This window comes from Emys orbicularis, chromosome 12, assembly GCF_028017835.1.
Source record: "Emys orbicularis isolate rEmyOrb1 chromosome 12, rEmyOrb1.hap1, whole genome shotgun sequence".
Taxonomy (NCBI): Eukaryota; Metazoa; Chordata; order Testudines; family Emydidae; genus Emys; species Emys orbicularis.
The window spans coordinates 53310419-53321730 of record NC_088694.1 but is presented as its reverse complement, the minus strand read 5'-3'; the positions used below and the strand labels follow the sequence as shown (position 1 = coordinate 53321730).

The 11312-nt window shown below is 46.3% G+C and overlaps 1 pseudogene; it reads left to right on the top strand.

The window, feature by feature from the left end:
- Positions 1-3990: 3990 nt before the first annotated feature.
- LOC135886404 (olfactory receptor 6N1-like) lies at positions 3991-5016 on the top strand (annotated as a pseudogene).
- Positions 5017-11312: the final 6296 nt, after the last annotated feature.

Genomic DNA, 11312 nt, shown 5'->3' with positions numbered 1-11312 from the left:
CCTCTCTGCTGCATAGTCTGATGACCAACCGCCCCCTCCTCAGTTCTTCCAGTCTCTGTTCTAAATCCCATCCCTCTTGTCAGATGTGGGAGAAAACCTTCTGTCGTTCTGGGAGGCTGACCTCTTTGTCAGTTGCTACAAAGTGTGGCTTAGGTTGCTTGGCAACATGACAGTAAATTCTCCTTGGGAACAATCCCATGTGGTCACCGAAGCTTATAGAGATGGTAGCAGCGTGGCACACGGGGAATGGTGCTGTGAAAGTGACTCTGCGCCTGTGCGATTGCCATCGGCATCAGTTTGGAAAGAGATATTTAACAATAGAAGAAGAAGAAAACACCTCTCTTTTGATGTCATTCTCTCTCACTTACCCCACTTTTAGAGCAGTGCATGTCGATTAACTTCAGTGCAGTTATTCCTGATTTATACTGTGGTAAGTGAGAGCAGAATTGCTTCCTAATTAACACCTTAAAATGCTTAAATCTTCATTTTGTGTTTAATATTAACTCAATTACTGTCTTGCACTTTTAAGTGTGCACATTTCTTTTTAGTTCTTGATTTTTTAATATTTTATTGATTTCCCTTTTGCCACCTTCCCCCCCCCCCCCAAACAATAGGAGAATGGAAAAAATTGAAGAACAGAAAGGAAAAAGGAATAGGATGGGAAGGAAAAGAAGGGAGGAAGCAGGGTAGGGAGGGCAGAGGAGAGCAACATATTAGTTTCCATCCACTAGGGATTAATCAAAAGCTTTTAAAAGTTAGAGCTAATCTTTTCACATATATCTGAGGTCCTTCTTGTAAATGCTGCCTGCTTTTCAGCTGCCCTGTCTGCCAGGTCGCTGTGCCAAGCTTCTGTTCCTGGAAGCAATCGGCTTAGCCCTTCGCTAGGAGCTGAAAGTCTGCGCTGCCACACGAGTGTGATTTGTGAAGTCATGTGTGTTAAAGAATCCAAAAATGCCTGAGAACTGAAAAGCTGGGCAATAAAGGATCATGAATCCCAGTGATCATTGACTCCGGTGATATACTCTACAGAAAGAGCTGTCACCCATTCCTTCACTTCATACAGACTCATCCAACACTCTAGTGTTCAGCGTGATGGTTGGGATTATTGTGTGTGCTGGGGGTTGTGTTGATTTGTGTGTTTCTTGTGTTATGCTGGGACATTTGCATTGATTTGTGCAGGTGTGCACTGCGGTGAGGGGTTATGTGTGCTTGGGGTTACTGTGTATGGCAGTTGTTCAATGATACGCATGGTTGTGTTGATTTGTCAGCCTTCCCGATGTCATCCATTATTAGCTCTCCTTCCCTGATAACTACAGGACCTCTACTTTTCTTCATCTTTCTCTTGCTCCTAATGTACTTACAATTTATCTTCTTATTGCCTTTTATGTCCCTTGTTACATGTCACTAATTTTGTGCCTTAGCCTTTCTTGTTTTGTCCCTATGTGCTTGTGGTATTCTTTTGTACTCATCTTCAGCTATTTGCTTATGTTTCCACCTTTTACACGAGTCCTTTTGGGTTTTCAGGCTTAATGTTCATTAGAATGACTCACAGAGTCACAGTCCTGGAATCGTACTCTATAGATTTTAAAATCATCCAAGCCGAGCATGGCCAGTGTTTGAAATTTCAACCTATCCGTCCTATTTTTGCCAATGAAAATCTCCCTCTATAGCAGGGTTTCTCAAACAGGGGTCGCTGCTTGTGTAGGGAAAGCCCCTGGCGGGCCGGGCCAGTGTGTTTACCTGCCCCGTCCCACAGGTCCAGCCATTCGCTGCTCCCACTGGCCACAGTTCACCGCTGCAGGCCAATGGGGGCTGCTGGAAGGGGCAGCCAGTAAGTCCCTTGGCCCGCGCCGCTTCCAGCAGCTCCCATTGGCCCGGAGCAGCGACCCGCAGCCAGTGGGAGCCGTGATCGGCCGGCCCTGCGGATGGGGCAGTTAAACACACCGGCTGGCCCACCAGGGGCTTTCCCTACACAAGCAGCAACCCCTGTTTGAGAAACCCTGTTCTATAGCAATTAGGCTCCTTTATTGTGAATGAAGTCAAAATTCCCAACAGCGTTAATTGCCTTCTGGGTGGCCACATTTCTTGCATTTCATGTTCCATCCGTATGTAAGTCATTTTCCTGCACCCACTGGAAAATTACTAGATTCTCCTGACTAGGGCATCCATGTGTGTGAGACAGGATCCCAAAGTCTTTGGGTTCTAGTTGTGTGTTTGATTGCATGGCGGCTGAGGGCATGTATGGGTTTGGGCATTAATTGCGTGCCAGGCTATATGTGTAGTGATGATGAATAGATGAACATCATCTTTCCATATTTCCACATTTATTAGGTCATTATATCCTGTCACCAAATTTCAACCCTAGCTGTGGTTTCTAGAGTTACAAAAACAGTCAGGGTCAAATAACAAATCACGACAACCGTGCTTTTAGTAGCAAATCTCTAAAGGTGATCAGAATCCTTATGTCTAATAGGTGACTATAGAAATCAGCAGATCCTGCGAGGGGTGTGTTCTCTTCTTTGAACTACTAAATATCCCTATCGGTTTGTTTACTGGGACAATTTCACATTTTAGTTACAGCAGAAACTAAGAGGCAACTGTGACATCCTGGTCCTGTTCCCCGCTCTGAACCGACACCGGGCTGTTGTTAATTTATCCAGCTTCTGAATCCATGTTCTGCTGAGCTCCGTGATCTAGGTAGCGACTGGTCACTGTTCCTAGCTCTGTGTCTCTGAGCAAACTCCCACTGCTTCTCCAGTAACGAGCCTGTCAGTACTGATGGCCCTTGATGGCTTTGTCGCTGCTTCCAGGCATAGCTTCTCCACAACCTGGTACAGAAGAGATGAGCTCATCCGGAAAGAGGATTACAGTAGAAAAAACATTCATAAAACCAAATGGAATTAACAACTGGGCAAGCACATATTCCCCACACTGTCCCAGCAGCCTTAGGCAAGGAAGTATTGGCAGTCCTCCTGAATATAGCTGTCCCTCCTACGCTTGTTAGCATGCTGTCTCAGGGCCAGGTGTTGAAAGATACAGAGAGTCCTATCTGCAGGTTTAGGTGAATGGATAGTTTTCAAAATCTGGCCTTAGGCACTTTTGAAAATATTATCTATAAATTGCTGTTGTTTCAAGGCTCTCAGGAATCATGGTGACTATCCTGGAAGATAAACTAACACGCTAACTGATTCTTTGTAGGAGAGATTTGCAAGAGATATCTCAGTAGAGTGAAGGAAAACATGGAAATGTCTAAAAATGTTCTGCGCTGTTAAAAAAACCCCACAATTGATGCCATTTCTGCAGAAACTGAGATGAAAATATCAAAGTAGGCTGTGTCTCTGAGGTATGGCTCGGTTCTCTTCCTATTGTGTATTGAAAGTTGTGCATGGTCTCATTGCAGTACGGTACCATTTAGAAGTTTTAGAGCACCAATTAAGAGAGCTATTAATGAAGTTTGTCTTAGGGATCATCTCCATTTTACATGAGAGAAATGGAGCATGTGCAGAGAGCTCTTCCTTCCTAAGACTCAAATCCTATGAAGAGAATGGTGAGTGGTATCGTCATCAACGACTTCACACAGGAGGGAACAGAGGCACAGAGAGAGGAAAGAACAAGCCCAAGGTCCAGGTGTGGATGAGCCAGGAATAAAACCAGGTCCCTAGAATTAAATTCTAGTTTCCAGTCCGCTGTAGTCTGCTGAACTCTGCAATGTAAGTATGGGAAAAGTAGGTCTAAGGCCAGCAATGGCGTTTGGCTGGGGTTTTCCTAGGAGCCCAAGGAGTGATAATCTCAAACACTGCAGGTAAAGTAAAATATGAGCAGACTCAGGAATTCAGAAGCTGAGGTATGTCCAGCCATAGAGATACCAGACAGTAGGAACATTTCCAATGTGATTCAACTTAGGCCCATAGGAAAATTTTCCCAGAATGTCTCCACCACCTATGGTCTTGACTCAGCCTTGGCAACCAGCAGAGAAAAGCCAGAATTGAAATGCGGACTGTTTTGAAATGGAAGATAGATTATAAATTGCAGTATTTTTTTTATCTCCCCAAGAGGGAAGCCACAGCAAACAACCACCAGGGAAATCAAACGGCCATCACGGAGTTCATCCTCCTGGGATTCGGACTGTCCCTCAAATGCAGATTCTTCTCTTCCTGCTGATCCTAGTGATCTACATTGCGACCATGGCTGGGAACATCCTCATTGTTGCGCTAGTTGTGGCTAATCAGCACCTCCACACCCCCATGTACTTTTTCCTGGGGAACTTGTCCTGCTTGGAGACCTGCTACACCTCCACCATCCTGCCCAGGATGCTGGCCAGTCTCCTGACTGGGGACAGAACCATTTCTGTCACTGGATGCATCACACAATTATATTTCTTTGGTTCTCTGGCAGGCACTGAATGTTGTGTCTTCTCAGTCATGTCTTATGACCGGTATTTAGCAATATGCAAACCTTTGCATTATGCAGCCCTTATTAACGGCAGGTTCTGTATCAAGCTGGTGGTTGGGTCATGGATAGGTGGATTTATGTCTGCTGCCTTCTTAATATCTATGATGTCACAATTAACATTCTGTGGTCCCAATGAAATTGACCATTTCTTTTGTGATTTTAGCCCAGTAATAAAACTCTCCTGCAGTGACACCCACACATTGGACTTAGCTGCTTTCATACATTCCTCCATATCCACATTGCCTCCATTTCTGTTGACCCTGGCATCCTATGTTTGTATCATCTCCACCATCCTGTGAATCCCATCCACCACCGGGAGGCAAACGGCCTTTTCCACCTGCTCCTCCCACCTCATCGTGGTGACAATTTTCTATGGAACTCTCATCATGGTGTATTTGGTCTCAGAGTCTGATGCACTGAGGGACCTGAACAAGGTGTTCTCTGTCTTCTATGGAATCCTGACCCCTCATATACAGCCTGAGAAACATGGAGGTTAAGGAAGCCTTAAGAAAAGCTGTCCTTAGATTGTTTTTCTTTCACAGAAATACAGATATTTTAAACTAATATCTATCTATCTATCTATCTATCTATCTATCTATCTATCTATCTATCTAGGACCAATCATGAAGAATATGATCTTGGAAACTCTAACTCACATGAGTGGTCCGTACACATCTTTGTGTGCCTGTTGAACTCATGAATATCAGAATCTTGACTTCCTGAACGCAGGTGGAGAGTCTGGGTGTTGCTATCTCTGGCCATCTGACACATTTTGGAGGAAAATTAGAAGACCAAGCCAAATCTTTAAAAATGCACTGCAGCTCTGCTCCCACTTTAAGGTCTGAAGAACACTGTACCATACCTGATCTTTGATTACTCATTCTTTGAGTGTGGATGACTTTGAAAGTCAATACCTTAATTAGTTAATGAGAATAAAATAATTAAAAATGTGCTTTGCTTGAAATTTAGCATTTCCCTTCTCCTTGCTTTCTCCTGAGTGATTTAAAAACTGAAATAAAACATACTCTTCACACTTTCCATAACATTAAGCCTCGTTTAAAATAAGTGTAGGCTAAATTTGAAGATATTAGGTTTTAATGAAGATACATTTTTAAGAAAAGTTGTGTCTAATCATTCGATTAAAAATAAATTAGACACATGGCCAAGTGAATATCTCAGGTCACTTTCAAATGGGACTCTGGTGACATCAGAGGTAAATCAACCAATCCCCACTCTTCATCTCCTGCTAATTTGCATGTGGCTGTTCTGGTACCTGAAATGACTGAACAAGGGAAGGTCAATGTGCAGGTGGGCCAAGAGTTCTCATTGACTCCTTGGCCCCCCAGGAGTGTTGTTGGCCACCAGCTGCCTGCTCCTGTACGTCATCGGAGAGGTGGTAAGTCTCTGCTACACTGATCCCGGACCAGCCAAGGGAAGGGTTTCTGACTCAGGAAGGAGCAGTTCCCTCCTCTCTGCTCCCCCCGGCTCCCTGGCAGCTGGTGTTTGTTGCTGGCCAAGTCACTGGGGCTGGAAACTAACATTCTACCATTCCCTGATCCTTCCCGCCCACAGCCTGACAAATTTGTCCACATCGTCCTTAAAGTGCGGTGCCCAAATCTGGACACAATACTTGTCACCACGGGGCCCTGGGGAGTCAGACCACCTGGTTGGAGTGAGAATCCCTCACTTATGCTGGCATAAATTACAAGTAACTCCAGTGAAGCCATCACAGTGACACTGGGGTAAAACTGCAATAAGTGAGAGGAGAACCAGACCCGGTGTGTGTGGGGGGGGCGAGGAGGGATTGTTTCTTTCTCACCTCATGGGCAATTGCCTCACACTGTGAGGGTTTGTTACCTGGGTAATGTGCTTAAAGGGTCTGGTTCTCCTCCCATTTACACTACTGTTGCATTGATTCTGTCCACGTTAGCACCAATGTAATTCTATTGACTGGAAAGGAAGCCACTCATATGCCACTATCTTTAGATTCATCTCCAGGTACCCTGCTGCCACCTATCATAATATTTACACACAGCTGTGTACAAGTGGGAGCAAATCAAAACTGTCCCTGTGACTTTACACTGCGTTAGACCCACTAAAGTCAAAGCCATTAAACAGGAAGGTGTTGTATCGTGGTCAGTAAATGCAAAGTCCAGTCTGAATCTTAATGTATTAATCTTCACATGGTCACAGGAGGAGGGGGGGTAGCTTTTATGAGCCCCGTTTTGAAGAAAGGGAAGGTTATTAAGCTTTCTCATTTCTAGGAACACATGAGAGAGTGAATGACAGCCTCACACAGAAACAAAGAGAGAGATTCTGAGCTAAATAATATTCAAACAAAACTCATGATGACTGTCAAGGCTGCTTCCCCACTCTGAACTTTAGGGTACAAATGTGGGGGCCTGCATGAAACTTCTAAGCTTAACTACCAGCTTAGATCTGGTCCGCTGCCACCACTCCCAATGTGCTAATTCCCTTCCCTGGGTAGCCTTGAGAGACTCTTCACCAATTCCCTGGTGAATACAGATCCAAACCCCTTGGACCTTAAAACAAGGAGAAATTAACCATCCCCCCCTCCTTTCTCCCACCAACTCCTGGTGGATCCAGATCCAACCCCCTTGAAACTAAAAACAAGGAAAAATCAATCAGGTATTAAGAAAAAGGCTTTTAATTAAAGAAAAGAAAGGTAAAAGAAAACCCTCTGGGAGAGATTAGCATATCAGCTACTCTCACAGACAACAGATTCCAAACACAGAGGATGTTCCCCTGGGCAAACCCTTAGTTACACAAAAAAATACCCAAAATACCCAATTTGACTATTCCTCTAATTGCACAAGACAGGTTACAAAGAAATAAACATAAACCTATTTATTTCCTTCACTAATACTCACTACTTAATAAGAGGCTGAATTCTGGAGCTTTCCCACTCCGGTCCAAACTGAAACTTAACAGACAAACGGAACTTTCCTCCTTCCCTTTGAACCATCTGGTCCTCCCATTGGTTCCTCTGGTCAGGTGTCAGCTAGGCTAGGTGAACTTCTTAACCCTTTACAGGTAAAAGAGGCATTAACCCTTAACTATCTGTTTATGACACGCCCCCCAAATCTCAGACAGTGTTGGACCGCACTGGCTGTGATTTCTTTCTAAACTTTAGAATAAACAGATTAATAAATCACATGCACCCTTACATAGCAAGGACAATTTTAACCAGTTGATTCTGGGAAACTTTCACGGGAGCGTGCATCAGCCACTTTGTTAGAAGCCCCTGAAATGTGTTCTATTTCAAAGTCAAAGTCTTGAAGAGCTAAACTCCACAGAAGAAGTTTTTTGTTTTTTCCCTTGGCAGTATGAAGCCACGTTAGCGCAGCATGGTCGGTTTGTAATTGGAAACGCCTTCCCCAAACATATGGGCGTAGCTTTTCCAGGGCATACACAATGGCATAGCATTCTTTTTCGCTGATTGACCAGTGGCTTTCCCTCTCAGACAGTTTCTTGCTGAGAAACACGACAGGATGGAATTCTTGATCCGGTCCTTCCTGCATTAAAACTGCTCCCACGCCTCGCTCAGACGCATCTGTGGTTACTAGGAATGGTTTGTCAAAGTCTGGGGCCCTTAGCACAGGGTCAGACATGAGTGTCGCCTTAAGCTGGTTAAAGGCCTTTTGACATTCATCAGTCCACTGAACTGCATTTGGCTGTTTCTTTCTGGTTAGGTCTGTCAGTGGGGCGGCAATTTGGCTGTAGTGTGGTACAAATCGCCTATAATATCCGGCCACGCCTAAGAAGGATTGGACCTGTTTCTTTGACTTTGGAACCAGCCACTTTTGGATAGCATCCACTTTGGCCTGTAGGGGATTTATAGTTACTTGACCCACCTGGTGCCCCACGTAAGTCACTCTGTTTTGGCCTATTTGACACTTTTTAGCCTTAACAGTTAGTCCTGCCTGCCTGATGCGCTCGAAGACTTTTTCCAGGTGCTCCAGGTGTTCTGTCCATGAATCAGAAAAAATGGCCACATCATTGAGGTAGGCAACTGCAGATTCTCCCAATCCCACTAGGAGACCATCTACAAGTCTTTGGAAGGTGGCGGGTGCATTTCGCAGCCCGAAAGGGAGTACATTGAATTCATACACCCCTGCCTGGGTGACAAAGGCTGACCTTTCCTTGGCGGGTTCATCTAGTGGTACTTGCCAGTACCCCTTGGTTAAGTCTAAGGTAGAGATGAATTGGGCATGTCCCAATTTCTCCAATAGCTCATCTGTGCATGGCATTGGATAGTTGCCAGGACGAGTTACAGCATTTAGCTTACGGTAGTCCACGCAAAAGCGTATTTCCCCATCTGGTTTGGGAACTAGAACCACTGGAGATGCCCATGCACTGTTAGAGGGGCGGATTATACCCATCTGTAGCATGTCCTGATCTCCCTTTTTATAGCAGTTTGGGCATGAGGTGACTCCCGTTAGGGTGGGGTTCTAATTGGGTGAGCATTACCTGTGTCAATGGAGTGGTATGCCCGTTCGGTCCGTCCTGGGGTGGCTGACAACATTGGCACAAAGCTAGTGCACAGTTCCTTGATCTGCTGTCGCTGCAGACGTCCAAGGGTTGCGGAGAGGTTCACCTCTCCCACGCCACCGTCACTTTTTCCTTCATAGTAGACACCTTCAGGCCACTCCGCGTCATCTGTTTCCTGGGCTGTAAACTGGAAAATCTTTAATTCTCTGGAATAAAAGGGCTTAAGAGAATTAACATGGTATACCTTAGGCTTTATGTTGGAGGTGGGGGATGCTATGAGATAGTTAACAGCTCCTAGGTGCTCCTGGACCGTGAATGGTCCTTCCCACGACGCTTCCATTTTATGGGCCTGGAGGGCCTTTAAGACCATGACTTGGTCTCCTTCTTTGAAGTACCGTTCTCGGGAATGTTTGTCATACCGGGCCTTTTGCTCTTTCTGAGCATCCTTTAGGTTTTCTTTAGCAAGGGCTAAAGAGTGTCGGAGGGTGCTTTGTAGGTTGCTTACAAAGTCTAGAATGTTAGTTCCTGGAGAAGGCGTAAACCCCTCCCATTGCTGCTTCACCAACTGTAATGGCCCCTTAACCTCGCGGCCATACACAAGTTCAAATGGTGAAAACCTTAAACTGGGATGTGGTACAGCCCTGTAGGCAAAAAGCAACTGCTGCAACACTAGGTCCCAATCATTGGAGTGCTCATTTACGAATTTACGTATCATGGCCCCCAAAGTTCCATTAAACCTCTCCACCAGACCATTGGTTTGATGGTGATGAGGGGTGGCAACCAAGTGATTCACCCCATGAGCTTCCCACAGGTGTTTCATGGTCCCTGTCAGGAAATTAGTTCCCGAATCTGTAAGGATGTTGGAGGGCCAACCTACCCTGGCAAAAATGTCTGCTAATGCCTGGCACACACTTTTAGCCCTGGTGTTGCTTAAGGGTACTGCTTCCGGCCATCTGGTAGCAAAATCCATGAAAGTCAGTATGTACTGCTTTCCTCTGGGTGTCTTCTTTGGGAAAGGACCCAGAATATCCACAGCTACTCGCTGAAATGGGACCTCAATTATGGGTAGTGGCTGGAGAGGGGCTTTTACCTGGTCTTGGGGCTTTCCCACTCGTTGGCACACCTCACAAGACCGGACATAATTAGCAATGTCCTTGCCCATTCCCTCCCAGTGGAAGGACTTCCCCAACCGGTCTTTGGTTCTGTTCACCCCAGAATGGCCACTGGGATGATCATGAGCTAAGCTCAAGAGCTTTACCCGATACTTAGTGGGAACTACCAACTGTCTTTGAGGATGCCAGTCTTCCTGGTGCCCACCAGAAAGAGTCTCCTTGTATAAAAGTCCTTGTTCTACCACAAACCGGGATCGGTTAGAAGAGCTGAGAGGCGGTGCGGTGCTCCGTGCCACCGCCCAAGCTTTCTGAAGGCTGTCATCTGCTTCCTGCTCGGCCTGGCACTGTTCCCTTGATGCTGGAGACCTCAGGTCCTCCTTGGACTGTGGACTTGGGCTTGGTCCCTCTGGAAGCGATGCAGGTGCTGGGCCTGTTTCCGTTGACTGTGAACCGCTGTCCGCTGGTGCACTATGTTGTACTTCAGGCTCTGGCTGAGCCTCTTGGGTAGGGTTACCTGCTGCTTCTGCCAGTTCAGGCTCGCTAGTGCCCTCTGATGTTGGAGTTGTAGATGGGTTTGCAAGTGCTGGACTCAGTGCTGGCAATGATTCTGGTGCTGGTTGCATTGCCAGTTCCGGTTCTGGGACTGGCTTTGGCTGGGTCTCTGGGATTGGATCCACTACGGCTATTGTAGTCGTTGGCAGGGGATCCGGTTCCACCACCTTTGTTTGGGTCTCTGGTAACACAGACGGGGCCCTGGTGGACGGCTCAGGAACAGGGATGGGGGTGAAAGCTTGCTTAGCCTGGCTGTGGGTGACTATTCCCACCCTCTTGGCTAGCTTCACGTGGTTGGCCAAGTCTTCCCCCAGCAGCATGGGGATGGGATAATTGTCATAGACTGCAAAAGTCCACATTCCTGACCAGCCCTTGTACTGGACATGCAACTTGGCTGTAGGCAAGGTTACAGACTGTGACATGAAGGGTTGAATTGTCACTGGAGCCTCCGGGTTGATGAGTTTGGGGTCCACTAGGGATTGGTGGATAGTCGACACTTGTGCCCCAGTGTCCCTCCACGCGATAACCTTCTTTCCGCCCACTCTCAAGGTTTCCCTTCACTCCGAGGGTATGCGAGAGGCATCTGGGCCTGGGGATCTTTGGTGTGATTGTGGTGTAATGAACTGTAATCGGTTGGGGTTCTTGGGGCAGTGGGCCTTTATATGTCCCAGTTCATTACAGTTA